Raw genomic sequence first — 19801 nt, 5'->3', positions numbered from 1 at the left:
GAGGACTGGCTGGTGACCTTGGAGCATCCCCAGTCCCAGTCTCTCCCAGGGACTGGCCGTGGGACACAGGGCAGGAGGTGTTGCTGAAGAAATCTCACAGCTACTTCCTGCCCTTTCCCCACCCCCATGAAACCCCATGCTATTTGGTTGTCTTTGTCATACCTGAGACAGGTCTCTCACCACCTCTGCCCCTCAGCCCCGGAAGCTGGGTTGAGTCATGGCCACCTCAGTGCAGTCAGCAGGCAGGAATGAGGAGCTGAAGCATTTGCTTGAATTTCTGAGAAAAAGAGCAATGATGATGTTAACAACTCAGCTGCTGGGCTGCACTTGCTTCTCTCCCCACACCCAGAATATCTACTGCCTATGGAATATCCCTAAGCCCTCTGTCCTCCTCTAGCATCACAACCTCCCTTTCAGCTTTCCACCTGAGCAGAATTGCTCCTTCCAAGGTATCGTCTTCAGAAGAATTAGTTTCTCAAAACTCTAAATGCTAAGCTTCCCCCCCCCACCTTCCCCGGGAGCTGATACCACAGGCTACAGTCCTCACTGACAGAAGCCACTTCAAGGCCATTAATGGCCAAGACTGTAGCTTGTTTCCAAAACCTTTCCTACTACCATGCTTTAGGTAGGCGAGGATCCTTTCCAAACATGCGGTGCCTGGGAACCCTGGGAACAAGCACTCTACAGCAGCCAACATGGCTGTTACTCATGGGGATGCCACAGACCTGCGTGCCAGGACACTGATGAACAGCCGCTGCACTCACCAGAAGGACGAGAGAAGAGGGAAGCAGCACAGCAAACACTAACAAACATGGGGTGGGGACAAGGGGGCCAGAGTCTCTTTTTCTCATATGCCTGTTGTGCCTCTGTGCCTTAGAGACCCCCCTGGGCACCTTCTGGTGCCTGGAGAGCTGTGCAGCCTTCAGAGGAGAACAACTATGTCTGTGGTGAGACCAAGCACAGTCTTTGGAGGCCTTGAGCTGCCAAATACAATTTTGAAGTTGTCCTGGTCCTGAGCAAGGGCTTTTATTGGATTACCTCCAAGGGGGTCCTTCTAACCGCAATTATTCTACATCCCTATTCTCAGGAACTTGTACTCCTGACAAGAACATCTTCTGGCATGCCTGAAGTTTATAAGGAGCTATATAAGTGCCTTGCCTTGCAGACATGCTGGGCACAGTATATTATGGTCAATGTATTGTGACCAGGGCAAAGGCCACATGAAAACTCAGAATGGTGTATTAACATGTACTCCTGTGAGCTTTGCATTCAAGCCACTGGGCATTCATTCCTCTCCTTCCTTTGTATCTATATTCCAGCCACAACTGGGACCCTGCTGCAGTCCCCGCAGTCACACAGACATGGGTGATCCCTGCTGGAAGATGCTCAAAGCCCACAAGGACAGGATTAAGAAATGGAGGACGATGCAAACAAAGACAGCTGGCACCTCCAGGGATCTGAAGATGTGAAGTGTTTATGGCATTTTTTTCCACCAAGACCAAACAGCATCAACTCCTCTTCAACACCAAAGAAAACCTGATTGAGAGGTCCTTGGGGAGCACAGAGATAGCACACACAAAATGTCTTGGCTTAGAAAGGGGATCTTCCTGAGCTCTACACAGATTTGCTTTTGTTGGGAAACATTTACTTCTGCTGCGTCAGTGTGACAGATGGGAGACTACAGGAGCACGTGATTTTATATACACTGCTGTAACCTCAGCCTCTCTCTCTTAGACCATACAGTTTGCTGCTTGAGGAGATTAGTCCTGTCCTAAAGCTCCTGAGAAACCCAGACACCCCCACCCCACAGCTGAGCAGAGCAGGCAGGCTGTGTGCTGAGGCAGGAGCTGACACAGGTTATATGCCTAAGAGACTGACTCTCTTTGATCTCCTCATCCAGGGAAAGAAAAGGCTGAGGAAGAAGGAGGTTTTCAAACACAAGAGTTGACAAAAAAAAAAGGGTTCTGACAGTCTGGACACTGGGGATTCCCTAGGGATTCTCAACCCAAGCTCTCAAAAGGGTTGCAGAATTCAAGGACTACTCTTGGTGCCTGCAGTTTCCAAATTAAACACAAAAAAGATGATGACTTCTTTATTTTTTTATTTTATTTTCTTAATTTCTAAAGCATAAATTTCATCCCAAAGAAAAATCTCCACTGGAAGTCTACGAGTGGCTGGGATGATTGGACCAAGGCTATGAGCCCAGAAGAGCCTGAGGCTCACCTTGCTCCAGGGTTAGGTTGGCATCTGGCTATCTGCAGTCCCTCCTACTGTGCATACGGTGCAGTGTCACCTGAGTCTTGGGCTTCAGCGTCTGCTACAGATCTGCCCATCCTGCCTACAGCATCCTCAGTTCTCCTCAGAGGTCCCTGGCCATATACACATTGATCTGGCCAGTCCATGGTGTCTGGAGACATCAGAGCCCACGCTGGGACAGCTGAACATTAGTGTGACTCTCAAAAGAACTGCCAAGTCACCTGACATATGCTGATACTTCTCTAAATGGCATCCCAGTAGACTTGGGGCTGAAGTACCATCACTGCACCCAGGTGTGAAGTGATGAATGGGCTGGCAAAGCCTCCCTGTGGTGCCCTCATTCACGTCCTGCCTCCCAGCCAAGGTTGGGAGTCCTGTACTTCAAGGGCCAGCACGGCCCTGTCAGGATACAACCCCTGACAAGGGACCTCCAACAAGAGGAGACCTGTGGGAAATGAGTGGGTTACTCCGGCAAGTGGCAGCTGGCTTGCCTGCCTCCTGCTTGCCATCAGGCAACCACCTGGGCCACCAGGACTTCTGGCCAGGGTCTGCTCTTTGCTATGGAAATGCTCTCAATCTGTTCCTTGCAATGTGCATATCCCCCTTCCTCTCTCCCCTCCTCCTGTAAGCAGCAAAGCCATTGCCATCTGGCATTTTCAGCTGCTAAATAATTCACTGCCTTTTTGTTAACAAGGAGAGTGTGTCTTTGACCAACAGAGCTGTTAGACCTTCAGCAAATAAACAAGGAGACTCCTAGCAACTTCCAAGTCCCTTCCCTGCCACCACCGCTCCATCACCCAGCGGTAAGATCCTGAAGCTTGTTTCTAGGCACCGTTTTCACGCTTGTAGGAGGAACATCCTGTTGGAGGATGGCAGGGTGAGGGGGATTTTCACAGAGATCTGTACAAGTTGTCTTTCCCTATCAAGTGCTTGTTGCTATCCCCTTCCCCCAGTAGCAGATATTTTGCTCCTGGTGGCCAAAAGCAATGGGTTTCTCCTGGAGATGGTATGAGTATCTCCTGTTCCAAGCTCTCCTGCCTCAAAATTTCCCAAATGCAATCCTTCACCCTCCCAGCCCAACCAGTTCATGTCTCTCCACCTAGCACTGCTGTTTCAATATTAGACTGCAGAGAGAAATTTCAGGAACAGAAGGTACCTGAAGACCCAGTCCAGCTCTTTGCCCTCCCTCTTAGGCACCTCCAAAGGAGCTCAAAGGAGCCATCATGTCATGCTTAGGCCTGTAACACAGTGTATCTCAGCTCCTCTGAGGCTGATGTTGAGGTCACTCTCCTGCCCTTTCCCTGGTCCCTTCAACCCCAGATAACCAGAGAAACTTACCTCCAAATACCCAAACCAGTACTTTTCTAGACCATTTGTTCCAGCTAAACTCACCTTTTATGGTGCTGCTCTTAGAAAAGTTTATACAAATTATATAGCTGCAGCATTACCATTAAAATAACTATTGGGAGCAACCAGCTAAAAGTAAATCATGTAGCTGCTGTAGGTTCAACACATGCAGCAGTAACAGTGAGAGCAGATTTCTGCTCACGTGCACCAAGAACAGCTTGAGCTCAGACCTGTAGGACATGTTCAACCTCCCTCCGGTTGGACAGTTACATTTTTTGGTATACAGAGTTATAGATCACAGGAACACTGCAGGTCACACTTGAAGCCACTGCTGAAACCCCTAAGCTAAATTTTCACACCACACATTTTGCAGTACGCAGGTGACAACACTGTGATAGTATCTGAAAGGTTCAACCAAACTCACAGCATTGCCAAAACAGTTCCTGTTCCCAGCTATGCCACTGCCATTGTGCTTTTCCCGATCTTAAGGGCCAAAGGAGGAAATACTGTTGCGAATAACAGAGCTGGGTGGGTACCTTCACCTCCAGAAGGCGTCGGGACAGCTTCCCGTTAGCTGTGTAAGAGGCAGTGCCTCTGGATGCCAACCACAGACAGGTGTCCCTCATCAGCCCTGTTCCGGAGAGCAACAGCAATGGACTAGTCAAGAAACACAAGAGTGGACAGGGATGCAGTTGGGAAAATGAAGCAATAACATAAAGGCAGAAATTGCAATATATGATCTATCCATTATAGGTCTCACTTAGAGGAAAGATGCTAAAATAGGGTTAGCAAACATATAGAGCAATAGAGACAGGCACTCCTTCTTTCTTCTCTTCTTGATGGCTGTGAATGGACAATGAGTGTATGAGATTTGTCATCAAAACTGATTTGCTGGATAATTTCTATGACGCATTTTCAGTGTATAAGGTTTGCCTTGAATATTCAGTGCCCTCTTTGTTTTGTTGATATACCAGCATATGTTTATTCTCTCTGGTTGGGTGGGCACTAATCCAGAGAATCAGATTTCCAATTAAAAATAAGGCATGTCTTAATTGCGAATACAGTTTTTCACGATTTGTCTTTCCCTTGAAGCATCCTGCCAGCAAACTCATTTGCTAGGGGATTCACAGACAGCTGGAGTAGCAAAACATCAAAACAAAGTCTTAGGAGCACTGAGATGACTAAGCTGAGCTTTCCAGCATGCCTACACACACCCAGCCTCAGTGTCCCACTCTGGCAGGGATAGGGTTAATGATTTTGGCTGGTGGGTGGGCAGCCAGAGCACAGGGCTGCTGATGGAGCAATCGGTGGCTGAACAAAACCAGCAGAAAAGCCAGGCTGAGGACCTAGACCATGCCTCCTAGAAAACAAGCGTCTGTGCTACCCGACTGCCTCTGCATCCTTCTTCCATCACAAGTCGATTTTGGCCAGGCTGCAGGAGGGGAAAACAAGGACCACTGTAACAGGGAGATCAGGTTCACGCCTTGGTGTGCACAGAACCAGGCAGGGAGGCAAACCTCCAGTGTCCCACCCTGCGGGACTGCAGTGACCGACCTTGCAGGACTGCAGCGAGAGGGCAGGACACCTGAGCCACTGCCACTGACTCAGCACGGCTAACCAAGTACCTCAGGATGGGAAAAGGCTCATCAACACCCTGCACTGAGCTCAGCACACACCCCAGCAAAGACAAATACGGAGCACGGTGACCTCTTATTTCTGTAGCTCAGTGCATGGCAGAACAGGCCACATTTGTCCCTAAGAGAGATGAGCACAGAGGGGATGGGACCACAGACAGAGCCCTCCAAAACCCCACAGAAGTCCAAGGCTCCCTGACTCTCCCTTCACCCTTTCCTCTTAGATTCATGGCTTCCAGGTCCAAAAGGCAAAGAGAGGTTCTGGCTGCTCATGGCCTGTGAAGTGAGCACATGTGGGAAAGCAGCATCCCTGGGCACAGCTCTTTCCACCTGCTTCAGTATCCCCAGGAAAGGCACCTGTACAGGAGACCAACACCACTGTGGCAGCGCTCTACCTCCCCTGGGGCTGTGACCACAGAGACTGGAGCCAGACCCTGCTGGGGAGCCAAGGTGCTGGATGCAGAGAGACTGATGGCACAGACTATTGGGGTGTCCTGTGCAGGGCCAGAAGTTGGACTCAATGATCCTCGTGGATCCCTTCCAACTCAGCATATTCTATGATTCTATGACACCGACACTGGTGTGAATGCTGTGCCCACACCCTGCGAGGCCATGGCATAGACAATCCACCAGCAGAAGACCCCATCCCATCACCAGTAGGACATGGGACATACACCAGCCTGTTCTGTTAGCCTGCTGGAAACCAGATTCATCTTCCAAACAAGGAGAACCAAGAGCAGCAACATGGCTGGTGGGCAATAGAGGCTGGGGTTAGTAGGGTTTGGAGGCAAAGGACCACTCTGCAGCAACAGATGACTCCTAACAGGTATAAAACACCTGCTCAAAGACTACTTTTGTCATTGCCAATGAAGATATGATACTCAGAGAGGCCAGGAGGACTCATGTTCTAATTGATCCCACTCCCTCCCCACCCATACCCACCACTCAATGAGTTCAATGAGTGTGAGTGCACGGCTGAGTGCATAAATCTGCTTAAAAATGGTGTAGATAAACTTCACCTCCACCAGAAAGCTCTGGCACTGCTCTCCCACTGAGAAGCACAAATGCCTGCCAGGCTCATTGCCAGCCAGGGCAGGAATGCAGGGGGAACAGCCAGCCCATGAGCCCACTCAGACCCTGGGGATGCAAAGCCCATGGCGAGGTTCTTCCCCTCAGTGGTGAGCCTGCCGTCAGCACTGCCACTCCTATCCCCAGTGCTTCACCATTCCCAACCTGTCCTGCCAACACTGTCCATATAAATAATGTAACCCATCAGGAGGCTGAGACTGATCCCATTTTGGGGAGCCAAGCAAGTTTTTCTCTGCTCAGGAGTCGTAGGTTGCCACTACCTTCAGGAAACCCTGTGCAGGGTCATGCTGCCCCAGGGACTCACCTGAAACCAATACAGCATTTGAGAGCCAAACCCTCCCCTGCCACGTCCCCCTGCAGTGGCTGCCACGTCACCTCCAGCTATCTGTTCTCCCCTTCTTGCCCGGCACCACCATGTAGAGTGGGGTTTTGGCACCTGGACAGATGAAGCTCGATGAAGTTTTCGAAGGAGAAGACATTCCACTCCCCAGCCTCCCTTGAGACTGTGTAGGACAAAATTCTGGCCTTCCTCTGTGGTACCAAACAGCCACCTGCATAAGCCCCTATGGGTTTCCCTTTCCCCATCCTCGACGTGGGGGAGCCCAGCTCTAGTTCCTTCTCCGTCTGAAGAACCATTTCCGACGTCTTGTGGGACGGGGAAGGGGAACTCCAGAAACAGGGTTTTTCAGGCCCCGAGCCTGGAGGGGAGAGGTGCCCTCCCCTCCCCCCACCACCCACGTGGCTCCATGGCAGGCACAGAGACAGCACACCGGGCGTGGAGCGGAGGCAAGAGAGAGTTTATTGTTGGGAAGGGGTTTATAAGGCTTTTAGGAGGGTCAAAGGGGAACCAATCACAAGTTCAGGGTCACACAAAAGAAACCATCAGGTAAGGGGTCAACAGCCAATAGGAAGGGGTTAAACAAAGGACCAATGGGACGCCTCAGGACACCTTTCCCAGGACATTGCTGCATGGGAGATAACAGTTGCTGTGGGGGGTATTGGGAAGAAGAAACACGTGTTTGCAAAGGGATCACAAAGAGCCATTTTAAGACATGTTTAAACAAGTTTCTCATCAGGTATAGTGCTACAAGCCCCTTCTCCTGTGGGCCAAGCTGATTTGCTGCAGCGCTCCTCAGCACAAGTATAAAGCCAAATCCCAGGCAACCGAGAGCAAACAGTGCTTACAGTGAGATCTACAGCCAGAGAGATTTGTTTAGGCCAGTGCGTGGGAGATGCTGTGCACAGAGCAGCTCCTCTCCAGCGCCTCCTCCACACATGTGCTAGCCAGCGGCTGCTGAAGCCAGCGCACTGAGATTGGGAAGGAAGAATCGGAGCGGAATTTATTCGTTCCACCCCCAGCCATTTTTGCCACAATTGACTAAGCTGCCACTGCAGGCTGGCTCTAGCCCATGTTTGGTTTGCATTTCCCTCTCCTGCTGTGCACACAGTGTGCTGAGCCCCTCACACCACACTCTGTGTGTGCAAGGCACCAAGCAAACATGAGCTAATGGGGCTGCAAGCTCCTAGGGCAGGCGCCCGTCACTCATTCTGTATCGTGCACCCTTGTCCTCTGATAACACTTAAATCAACACTCTTCAGCACAAAGGATTACGTGGGCCAAGCGCAGCCCAAGCACAGGGTGGGGAGCTGCCGGGCTGCTAATAAGCAATGGCTGGGAGCAGGAAGCCAGAAAAAGCGGCCTTATAATAAAGATGGGACAGACTTTTAAATAGGGCCTGTAGTGACGTGGTTTTAAACTGAAAGAGGGTAGATTCAGACTAGACATAAGAAAGAAATATTCTATGATGAGGATGGTGAAACACAGTCACAAGTTGCACACAGAGGTGGTAGATACTCCATCCCTGGAAACATTCAAGGTCAGGCTGGACAGTTGCAACCTGGTCTAGTTGAAGATGTCCCTGCTCATTGCAGGGGGGTTGGACAACATGACATTTAAAGGTCCCTTCCATCCTAAACTTTTGTATGATACTATGAAAAAGCCAGGGCTGACAGTGGGGGATGGAGACCCAGGTAGCTCACAAGTGGGAAAGGGGCAGGGTATCATCCTGGGGTTTCCAGTTAGCATATACACATGTGCATGCACTTCTATTCAGAAAAACAGTACTTCAGGAAAACACTAACCCTGGTACCACCACATTCCTGCTCCAAGCTGGGACGCTGCATGCTCTTCACAGTCCTTAGAGCAACCTCTGCTCTTGCAGTTAATTAATGATGACGCATGCAGATGAGGACACCTCCCAGCCCCTGCTGCCTTTGTGACTGAGGGCCATGGCAGCTGGCCCTAGGGAAGGGTTTGAGTTTCCCTGCAAAGGGTATCTCTGGGCTGCTTATTGCTTGCCAGCTCCAAGACCACAGTATGTGCCCACATGCAGCCAGTCTCATAGAGGCAGCTTAAAGGCCTTGAAGACTAGAGGAAGGCACCTCTCAGTACGGCTTCAACAGTGGTGGGATGGCTTCTTCTGCTACCCAGGTAACTGTTCTCACACAGAGGAGGATTTTAAGGCCTTTGTGAAGGAAAGTGCCATCTCCACTGGGAAAAACACTCCCTTGTGGAAACCTATATACAAACCAGGAGCAGCTGTGCCTTGGTCAGGCCCTGAAGCTGTCACTGAGAGTCACAGGCATCTTTCACAGTGCCACAAGATGCTAGGAGCACTGTGGTCCCTGGAGATGGGGGAAAAGACAGGATGAGATAGTGAAAAAGCAGCTCTTTCCTACCCAAGTCCCTTCCGTTGTTTGGGGAGCAGGGAGCTGTGGAAGGTAGAAAGGAGAGTGGGAGGTTCATATCCTGCCTTTTATAAAGCCACCCACTGTAGAGACTGCCAGCTGCAGGAGCAGCCAGCACAGCTATAGCCATCACTAGTGAGCAGAGGGAACTTCACCCGAGGGCAGAGGGAAGGAAACGGCAAGGAGGGGACTTGGATTGTGCATAAAAGGGACACAGATCGAGAAGCCCAATATCACACTGCTTGGGCCAGGTGATTCTGGCGGCTTTGCACCCCAGTGTCCTGCCTGGCCAGGATGGCATGGGCCACTGGAGGATGGCAGAGACCTCACCACTGAGCTGGTGGAGAAAGCAGGTGCATTTCAAGCCCTTGCACAGCCACTCTCAGCTGCTGAGCTCCAGCCAGCCCTCCTCACAGCTCATGGCCACAAGCCTGCTGTGCCATGTGGGGTGAGCATGGGCACATGGTGGGCTACCAGGGGTCTGGCACTCATGCTGCTGGGCCCAGCTCTGCTCCACTCCAGCCTGCTGCTCCCTGACAGTACTGGGACCTGGGAGTGCTCTCCCACCGAGCACCCTCATCCCACAGCCTCCTAGGAGTCAGTGGGCAGTGGCCAGCCATGTACCTTTCTCCACACTGTTCTGGGGGATGCCTTGGTGCCCAGCTGCCACCAGCCTCTCCACCCTTCGCTCCTCCCCAGCTTCAAGCAGCCACAACATCCCCCACAGCTGATTCTGCTGCAGGAGCAAAAAAACACTCCTGCCCTGCCCAGCTCCCCTCTCTGCAAGCACAAAAGCTTCCTCCTGAGAGCAGTGCATTACAATGCTATATATATATACACATACACACACACAGAATACAATTTTAGAGCATCTGCAGAGCTAGAACATTTCTATTGCCTGTGCTTGGTGCCAGGAGAAGAGTGAGGTTTGGGCTGCAGCAGGAGACCATGAGCACACCACACACCAATCCTGGCCTTGACAAGGCTTTCCTCCCACCTCTGCCCAGCTTCCGAGCAGATTTGGGTAACACCATATGACTGGGATGAATCACGCCACTCTGGGAGCACGGGAGCTGGCAGCTCAGTGAAGGCTCTGGCACCAGCAAGTTGCACAAGCAGGGATGGCCCCAGAAGATGCTGTGTAAGTCGCATCCAGCCGTGCCAGAGGGATTAGCTCTCAGCACACCGGTTTGAGTCAATAATGCATCAAAGGGAAGGGAAAGCCTTTGATGGTGTACACAGGTGCCTGCAACAGGAGGACAAGGGGAGAAGGTGCTCCCCAAGGCCTGGCTTGGCCACCTTCTTCCCCTGGGGATTCATCCATAAGGGAACAATCAAATCACCACCTATCTCCCAGAGTGTAAGCAAATTTGGTCCTTTCAAAGAAGGAGAGAAGAGACTGAACCCATCTCATAGTCTCAACACCAGATTGCAGTGCCTTTGCCTGAGCCATGGGCCAGCTGCCTGCCCTCCCACCAGATCCTGCCCCCATGCAGGGCAATCCCAGTGCTGCTTTTCACTGGGGCAGCAGAGGGAGCAGGCAGTCACTCTCCTCTGGTCACTGGGACACACATCAAGCCGCCTTTGCAGCCCACACAGCCTTTGGGGGAGATGAAAGCTGTTGCTGCTGCAGCCAAAGGAAGGTGGCTCTCCCAGGCACATGTGGAGCTGCAGACACATGGCTCTGCAAAGCACTGACCGTTTCAGCCTACTCCCAGTGCGATGGGTGCTCACATAAGGTGACAAGACAACTTGTCACCAACATTTCCATCACCCCTGGGGAATTCCCCTCGCTCCGGTCACGTACCTGCCGCAGGGCACAGCAGAGCCAAGCAGAACAGAGCAGACAGCCCATCACACCCACCAGCTTACTCCCCTCTCCCCCATGGAGAGGACCTGGAGAGATGGCCCTGAAGCATCAGAGATAAGGGGGAAATCACAGGACTTTTGGGGCAAAGACTGGGGTTCAGGATCCCTCCCCCATACACACGTATCACAGGCAGGTGGCCCAGAACACAAGATGAGTGGGACACAGATGGTCAGGAGGCAGACTCTGTTGTGCCAGTGCTGCAGGCTGGCCCTGCCCGAATCTACCATGCTGCCTTCCTGCCCGGCTCCGGCTATGCCCACTGGCCAGCAGCTGCCCACAGCCAGCGCAAGGGGCATTGGGAGTAACAGATGTGATGGAGAAAAACACAAGAAATGCTTTCTTTCCCTTCAGGCAGAGAAGGAAGTGTCACATCTGGACATGTACAGCAGCCAGGCTGGGAAAGGGACAAGGCATTGGGAGGAGAGAAGCTGTGGGCTGGGAGGCACAGCATCGCCCAGAGGATGTGAGACAGATGGCAGATTTGGCAGCAGGGTGGTCACTGAGAGACCTGCAAGCTCTTTCTGCTGCAAGAGCAAGCAGAAACACAACACTGTGTGAGGGCTGTCAGGCCAGCCTGGCAGGTTTGCTGGGGGGGTCACATCCTTTCAAACGAGCCACATCCAACAGGCAGTATCAGAGACACTTCATGGGCAAGTCAACCTTGGGAAAAGGCTACCTAGGATCGGGGGGAAATGGGAGGGAAGGCAGAGAGATTGTCCTTGATTTCTCTTCACAAGCCTGCCTTCCCTGCACACAGGGCACACAGCCAGGTTGGCACTCAGGGAAGGGCTGAAAGCCCCTGCGCTGCTTTGCCCACTTGGCCAGCAGTGCAGGGTCCCCAGGCAGCCAGCCCCTGCCCTCCACATCATCACTGCTCACATGGAACAGAAAAGAAAGGGAAATTAAACATGAGGCACTGCAGCAGACAGCTGCAAAAGGAGCTTCCCAAGTTCATGCCCCCTTCTCCTTCCAGGGCACTTCGGGCACAGCAGAGCCAGCACCAGGAATGCAGCCGACCGAAGAGACCTGGGGACCCAGAAGGGATCAGTGTCCCAGCAACAGCCACTGCAAGCCTCTTCACAGCCCAGCAGCTATTGAGACCCCACCACAATTAGCAGGAATCAGACAGACTCTATGTCCATTTCAGCAGAGATGCTTGGGGATGGAGCATTGATATGGAGGTGTTTGCAGAGTGGCTGGCCCTGTCCTGGCCCTGTCCCACTCAAGGCTCTGCTCAAGGAGGGAGAGAGATACCATCCCACTGACACAAACACTCTCCCCGCTTTCCATGTCTTGAACAAGGTGGGCCCTGAGGAGCAGAGAGTGTTCCCCAGCATGTTCAGGGAACATGCAGCCAGCCTCCAGCACTGAGAGCAGGACTGGACCTGATGGTCGGCAGATCCTATCACATGCCTGTGCAGCTCTTCTGCCCCAGGGGATGGGTAGGATGCAGCACTGGGACAGAGGGCTCCCACAAGCAGCTGGGCAGGTGGAGGGATACCCCCAGGCATTGCTCCCAGCTTGGACTTTAAAGGGCTACACACATACAGAAACTTATGCTGCCTCCAGGATATTTCCCACCAAAAAACCCCCATGAAGCCCAAAGAAATGTGGAGTGAAATCCCTTCTCTGATGAAACAAACTGCATCATGCCTTTCATTAGGGCTGAAAATTCACCTTCTCATTCTGGAGGGAAAGAAACCCCTGAAGTTTTACTTTGTGCAGGGGTTGTCCAAACAAACAGCCAGGTTCTCAGATGTACCTGCAGGATGAAGTAATTCTGAAACCTAGTAACTACCCTGGAACACACAAAGTCATCATAGTGTACGTATGTACCCAAGACAAGACTTTGTGTATGGTCATAGTTTCTATAAGTCAAATTACTAAAGTTTTGCATAGCGAGCTTTATCCAGCCCAATCAGAGAATGGTATTTGCAAAAACATCCATCCCCTGACTTTCCTGAAACAACTGAACGAAATCTGAAAGTCTTTAAAATGCACCATTCTCAGGAGGTGACGCAGCCACCGCAGCTCTTATTATCAGTATTTGCTTTGTTGGGGCTTTTTTCTTGTTTTTAAAGAAGGAAGAGTTTGATGAAATTTCATGGAAGAAAACATAAGAAATTAAAAACTCAGATAAAATAATACTAAACTTGATGAAAATCTCCCAACAGAAAAATCCAATGAAGCTGCTTGATGAAAAGATTAGCAGCAGTAATATGAAAGGAAAAAGCAATAAAGAGGACTTGGAACCAGAACAAATAAAAGAATTATGACTCTTGGAAACATACATCTGACTTAAAAGTAATCAGATTTTGTCTGAACTAAAAACTTTTTAAATTAAAAGACAGCCAATTTAAAACTGGAAGTTCTTACAACCTACATGCTAAGACCTTAGATCCCTCTCACCAGTGAAAAATAAATCAGTAGAAATTCATGCAGTATGTCCTTGGTGCCAGATCTGCTCAGTGGGAGCTAAAGCCTGATGAACTGCAAAAATGGCTCTGACAGCATCAATCTTTTTTGAAAGCAGAGGGAAAAAATGTTTCAATTAACTTAGTACATGGATTAGTTTAGTCAAAGTTCTGAAAAATTACTGCAGGTTAATGCAGGAGAGCTTGGTTCCCTTTCAAAGCTCAATGAAGTGTGAGAGGATAACCTCTACTACTTCTGAATTCCTAAATGCCAGAAATAATCAGGATATATCACTGGCTATATTTTACATCTCCTCTAATAAAATTCTCTTCCTATGATATGGTATTATAGTAATACAATATAGTATAGCAGTATAGTATTGTTAAATTCATTACATATATAAATAATGTTTTCATAAACTTTTTCTCTTTTGTTTTGTAGATCCATACATTTTAAGCAGTTTTATTTAACCAATTAGAAACCACTTTTTAAGTGCTCGCTTTCTGCAATTTGAATTGGACTTCATTTTCCACTGAAATACAGCTGGACCAAATTTATAATAATGATGTGATATCTAATAAGAAATACAGCACTCACCATTTTGCAATGCAAGTAGTATAGACATTAAATATCTAAATAACCATATATTATGCTGTAAACCCACTCACATAAGCATGGTGCAACCTCCTGCTTAGCCCTAAGTACCACATCATACTCATCAGTGAGAATCAACTTGTCCTTAGCAAAAAAACAAAAGTGTACAAGCATAGCGAGATTAAAAATAGGTATTTAGGGTTTGGCTTTCTGATCATTAATTTAAATTGTGACTTTAATACATCCATCCTACTCAGCAGAAGGTCAAGAGCCAAACGAGGCACAGATCAAACTTATTCTGAAGTCTACGAAGTTTGGTTTGTTTTTCTGCCCTCTTTGCCATTACACTTCCACATAGTTCTGCCCTCCCTGAGAAAAGTAGCCCAGAAACACAATGAATAGTGCATGTCACTAGCCTGGAGCCTGCAAACCCTGGGAGTCTCCTACTTGTGTAGCTTGCATACTCAGGGGAGCAAGGCAAACCTCAACTTCTGGTCATTTCTCCAATGCTGCCTTGGTGACTGAATTTGTCAGAAGACAGAACAAATAAGCACAGAAGTGCTGAGGCTGAAGAGAGATCATCTAGTCCAGCCTTCCTTCTCAAAGCAGGGTCGGCTAGAGGAAGTTCTGCAGGGCCATGTCAAGGTAGGTTTTGAATATCTCCCAAGTATGGACACTTTGCTCCAAACCACAGCAATGCCAAGAAGACCATCCCAACCTGCTGTTGGAACCAGATCCACCAGCCAGGTGTGTCCTAAGCCCCATGTTACTAGGGGCTGTCCCAGTGTCAGCTGGGATCCCAGCCGCTCAGGTGCCCTGTGGCCACAGCCAGCCACTTCCATGCCTCACAAGTCACCCCTCAGCTTCCCAGCCCTCACACAACCTCAGCACCTCAGCCTGTGCCACTTTCCTGATGTGTCATTCTAGTGTGGGTAACCTTGCTGCATGGGTAGCAGAGCAAGAGGATTCCTCCACCAGGGTCACCTTGGCTTGGCCAGTGCAAGGTCCCCAGTCCTTGTCTCAGGATACCACAGGCTTACTTCGGAGAACAGCTGGGAGCCACTACCCAACTACCCTTCCAAACCTGAGGTTTGCCCTAACTCGCCCCCTGCAGCTCGTCTGAATTTTAGTCTCTCCTTGTCCATCCAACACAGCACATTAAGGGCCTCATTGTCTCAATTTCCATCACCTGTGCCCCAGCTGCCTTCTACCACCAATTCCCAGCTAACAATAAAGTGCTCTCCAGTGAAGCAGGTTCCCTTCCTTTCTGTCAGGAGGAATTCGAAATTACATGATGATGTATTTTTCCGCCTTTCACAGCCTGCTTTTCAGCACTTGGGGAGACAGTAGAGCTTGGCTTGTTCAGATCCTGCCTTCCTCTCAACTCACCCACAAATCTGCATATGACAAGACTTTGGTGCTGGGGATAGGGGAATCGGGTCACCCAAAGCTTCTGCATACTCCCACTGAACAGGAGCACTGAGCCTCTCTGCTCTGGGATTCCATTTTAAACACATCTTTATTTGAGATCAAATTACCACTATGAGAAGCCCCTCCTTGGTCAAAATGGTACCCACAGCTTCTCACGGGGATGCTGCTGGGAACTACACAACTGATTCCTCTGTTGAAATGCTTCTATGCCACGGTGTTCATGCTCTCCAGAGGCTGGGCAACATTACAGCAATTTCAATTAGGAAGTCAATTTCTCGGGCAAAAAGGTTTTCTCTGCAGCCCTTAGCATGGCTGCAGCTCTTAAGCCAACACAGCTATCATCCAACAGAGGGTTATACCAGGACAGACAAGGCAGGACAGCACTGGGGCTTAGGTAACTATCAAAATGAGTCATAAAAAGCAAACCTGTTGAGGAGGTGCGAGATCCAGCCATGGCTGAACTGCCACAGAGTTGAGGGTGACACATGGACCAGGGCAGAAGGCTGTGAGAGAGAAGCCCATGCCCCCTGTCAGGCTACTCTACCTCACCTTCCTCTGCTTCTGCACAGACCCACTGTGCCTTTTCTCACCCATTAACCAGCAACAATAGTAGACTGGACGATGGGAAGGGCTGTGCACCTCCCTGGACTGCTGTCCCATTGTTCCTGTAACAGTGTGAGCAAATTGCTGCCATTGTCCCCACCTAATAACAAGGTGTGATCACAGCCTAATTACTGTCTCAGACATATTTCAAGTAGTAACTTCAAGCCAGCTTTGAAGAGGTGTTTAGGCACCTTAAAGTGCAGGTAGATGCCAAGTGGGATCTTCTAAAGCTCTAAGACCTTGTTTGAGGTTGATACCTGGTTAGGGACTGAATGTGATCAAGTTATAGCTGAAGGAAATTGGGACTGGAGCTGCTTCTCCTGAAATAATCTCAAAGCAAACCTGTTCTTACTCTGAGCACAGTGCATCAGCAATGCAATGTTTTCTTCAAACTTGGAGCTAGGTACACAAAATATATTTACAATAACTAAAGTAGGTAAGAAATGGATAAGTGACAACAGTAGAAGGCTTTGGTGTTTATAGGACTCATGGAGGAGTCAGCATTTGCACAGCACACTGATGTTTGCCTAAGAGTTTAGGTGATTGATTAGTTTAATATCAGTTGAATTCACTTGTGGGTGTTAGAAACATTTCTCCCTCTCCTTGCTGCTTTGGGAAAGCTCTCACAGTCTGTTAAGAGAGGAGTATTTCCTGTGAGAAATATTTTAAAGCAGTGACACTCCTTCTTTTACAACTCTGCAGATGTAGGCTCTGAAGCTGTGCTGAAATCTGCCTTACGTTCCCTTGGCCCAGAAGTCTCTGCATGGAAGGAGGGCAAGTATTTACCTGCGAGGGCCTATGCACATCCCTGATCAGCATCCCCAGAAAGCACTGCTATTTCTGTTCTGGTTTGCAGGACCACCCTATGCTTTCCATTGTCAGCAGCCAGCAAACCAGAGATAAAATAGTTAACTTCAGGGAGAGCTTTAAAGAGGGGAGCAGTTGCGAGCGATTCAAGTGTTATCAGGCAAAAAAAATTAAAGAGCTCAAAGGCATTCGAATGGAGTTTCAGGAGCCAGGATGGAGCCATGGGAAGAAAGCAGAGGTTTAAGCTCGAAGGGAAGCCGGAAAAGCCCATATGTGCTATGGAGTCAGAGGCCGCAGGGGTGCCGGCTGCCTCCCTGCTTTTATTTATTACTTATTTGTTTGCCAGTGGCTGTTTGCCAGGATACTTAAGACAAATCCTTCCTGAAGGAGCTGCTTCTGCTTCCCTCTCCATCTGTTGCCCAGCCTTGACCACCACTTTGCAGGGCAGCAGGGAAGGCAGTGAGGCCAAGGCTCTGATCTGGTATTAGGGTCATTCTTTCTGCTTTCTATTTTTTCCACTTTCTCCCCTCTGAACAAATACTGCAAACCACTACAACAACACCTTTATCCCAAATGGCATATTTTGCCGTCTCTCTGCTGCTCAGACAGGCAGCCTGACGGTCATACAGCATCATAAATCCCCAACATGGGGCAAAGTGCTTTCTCATATCTTGTTTGCCCACCTGGTTTTCCCACCACACCCTGCTCCCCCCTCAACTCTCTGAAAGGGGAGAAGGCAGGTATGTGCAACAGTCCTGAGGGTGGTGGCTAAACAGTTAAAAGGAAAAAGATGTTCATGCAGAAATAATATCTGCCAGCCAGACAAAGGTCTCTCTCTCTTTCTCCTGGATAACACTCCTATTCAGGTTTCTGAATAGCAAACCTACTGTGCTAGAGAGGATGGGGAAGCAAGTGAGAGAGAAGGCAGGGCCTTGATCCATGGACAGATCTGGATGAAGTTGTAAACTGGGGGAGAGCAGCTTGGCCAGAGCATTAGATCATCCCGATCCAACAGCTCTCTCAGAGCCATCAGTATCACAAAGCTGGAGGGAGAAATGGGGAGAGGTTCCCCCTCCTCTCTCCTGCCCGTACAAAGCAGATCTAGCACCATCAGGTGTGGCTCCCAGAAGGAGGATTCTGTGGCCAGGATGACGTGGGGACCAAGCATAAGCCATGACATGACACAGCGGTGGAGTGACATTTTATCTCGCATCACAGGACAGTGGTGCAAGTCAGCATGTGTGCACTGGGAAAGGACACTGAGGGGCTGGGGCTCACTCCCTGCTTCTGCCACCAACTTGCTCCAGCAGCCCAGGGAAGCCACTGCACCTTGATGGGCCTCAGCCACCCATCAGGCGGGCGGACACAAGCATTAATTAAAACCACTTTGCTACGTGGTCCATGATGAAGGCAGGCAAACGGTGTCTAAAGAGAGCCAAGTACCCAGATATCTTCCATAAAACCAACTCGTTCCTGACTCCCGGACCCGCAGAGCGGCCCTCGTGCGCTGTCCCGGGGCTGCCCGAGGCGATGCTGGCTTACCCCCACGGTGAGCATCCCCCGCCGCAGTCCCACGCGGCAGGCGCAGTTCGGCGCGGGCGGACCAGGCTCAGCCCCAAGCACGCTTCCCCCCCACCCCAACCACCCTATAGCCAGGTCGCGCCCCCCGGCCCGTCCTGCATCCCAGGAGCGCCCCAGTCCCCCCTCGCCGGAGCCCCGCCGCCCGCCGGGACCCCGCCCGCTGCCGCGGCGCCGCCGGCCGAGCCCCGCCGGCTGAGCTCTGCAGCCCGACTGCGGCTCCCGCCCTGCCGCCGCCTCCCGCCCCGGACTCACCTGCTTGGGGGGGCCCGGCCCCGCTTACTCCGGGCTCCGCGCCCGCCGTCCCCCCGGGCTGCCCAGCAGCGGCCCCGGCCCGGCACCGGCAGGGGAAGGGGAAGGTGCCGGGGCCGGAGCCGGGGCCGCCGCCCCGCCTCCCCGCCCGCCCCGCTGCGGCGGAGAGGCCGCGGTTCCCGGGCTGCTCTCGCCGCCTCGCCGGTGCTGGGGGCCGGGGCCTGCGGTGCCGGAGCTCTGGGCCCCGCGGGGGAGCCGCCTCCCGGCCCGAGCCCCCGCCGCGCTCCCTCACCGTGTGTTCCGCGGCATCCGAGCGGGGGGCGAGGCGGCGGCCCCGGCGCTCGGCGCAGGGAGCTGCCGGCGGAACGCCTGGGTGCGGGGTCTGCGCGTCTCAGGCTATTTCTGGGTCTGAGGCTGTGCCCGCCGCATCCGCCGCTTCGATCAGCTTCCGCGGCGCTCGGCTCCTCGGGATGGCTGCCCGGCGTGTGCCACGGGGGAGAGCGGAACGGGCCTCCGGGACCGACAGCCAGCGCGGTGGGGGTACACGGGGGGTCAGCCTCCAACACAGTGGCAGGGGCAGGTGGGTGGGTGCATATGAGACCTCAGCAGCGTTTGCAAAACCTCTCCCCTTGATGCAGCATTGCTCAGCTGCTTGGCATGGGTGGCGGCAGGGGTGGTAGCAAAGAAACTTGCTAGGGGTTTTGTTCCTGCAGAGGGTCCGTGCCTTCCTGTCATCAGGAGCGACCGGCAGGAGGGACAGGGACCTGACCCCACCAAGGTGCAAAGGGGCTTTGAGAGCCTCGTTTTCCTTAGGCATCCCACCCTGCTCCCCATTTCTCCAATCTGTGAGGATGCAGGCAGTGCACTTTATGCTGGAGAAATGGACAGCAGCACATCCAGGGTTGCAGTACTGGATGTCTCGCATGGCTACCAGTGTTCCCAAGTGATGGTCAGAGACACCACCTGCAAGTGAGCTACCAGGCTACAGTCACCAGAATGTGACTGCAGGGAAGTCTCACTGATATCCCAGTTGCTTCATTGCTCCCGCCTCCTATGGGTGGCTTGGGGTCCCACATCTGTGGCTTCTCCAGATGCCGAGTAAACAGTGTTGTTCTGCAGCATCCTCTGAAGGCTTGTTTGGGCTCATTTCATCACTTTATGGTCTAAGAAGCACAGT

At 51.4% G+C, this 19801-nt stretch overlaps 1 protein-coding gene across 2 annotated transcripts in view; it reads right to left on the bottom strand.

Moving 5' to 3' along the window:
* Positions 1-19147, bottom strand: part of TMEM63C (transmembrane protein 63C) — a 32941-nt gene extending 13794 nt beyond the window's left edge. Inside the window, exons 1-2 of one of the 2 annotated variants that reach the window (XM_027720134.2) lie at positions 18917-19147; positions 163-277 (exon numbers count right to left, since the gene is read on the bottom strand). The gene's annotated coding sequence lies outside the window, so the exon portion shown is untranslated. The other variant, XM_027720133.2, reaches the window with a different exon arrangement.
* Positions 19148-19801: the final 654 nt, after the last annotated feature.

This window comes from Pipra filicauda, unplaced genomic scaffold (genome assembly GCF_003945595.2).
Source record: "Pipra filicauda isolate LSUMZ 115617 unplaced genomic scaffold, ASM394559v2 scaffold75_size2874737_pilon, whole genome shotgun sequence".
NCBI lineage: Eukaryota > Metazoa > Chordata > Aves > Passeriformes > Pipridae > Pipra > Pipra filicauda.
The sequence above is the reverse complement of the archived record's forward strand: the minus strand, read 5'-3'. Positions and strand labels throughout refer to the sequence as shown.